We start from the raw sequence: 583 nt of genomic DNA, 5'->3' as shown, positions 1-583 counted from the left end.
TTGCTCTTCTTGTTATCGAATTTCTTAAGGTGGCTCGGGCACTGATGCTTCATGTGGCCCGATTTTCCACACTCATAGCAAGTGAAGCGTTCTTTGGAAATCATGCTTTTCTTGGTTGAGTTCTTGGCTTATTTCTTTAGACTCTTGATCCTTCATTTCTTCTTGAGATACTTCTTGAATTTTTCAAATAGGAGAGTCAAGTCTTCATCGGAATCAGAATCTGAACTAGAATCCTCACTTTCTTGATCTTCTTGAAATCTTTTAGCTTTGAGTGTGATTCTGTTCTTGTCTAAATCTTCATTCAAAGTCAAACGCCCTAACTCCATTTCATGTTCTTGGAGTTTCCCAAACAGAGTAGCTAATGGCATGTTGTCTAAGTTCTTTGACTCCATTATTGTGGTTACCTTTGGTTTCTATTTCCTATCAAGACAACGCAAAACTTTATTAGAAAAATCAGCATTAGCAAAAGTTATATCAAGGGCGATCAAATGATTTACAACATGAGTAAAACGTTTTTGAATATTACATATAGATTCATTAGGAAGCATGCGAAATAACTCATACTCATGCGTAAGCGCATTTA

This window comes from Lupinus angustifolius, chromosome LG11 (genome assembly GCF_001865875.1).
Source record: "Lupinus angustifolius cultivar Tanjil chromosome LG11, LupAngTanjil_v1.0, whole genome shotgun sequence".
Classification (NCBI taxonomy): Eukaryota; Viridiplantae; Streptophyta; class Magnoliopsida; order Fabales; family Fabaceae; genus Lupinus; species Lupinus angustifolius.
Note: the sequence above shows the minus strand (reverse complement) of the source record.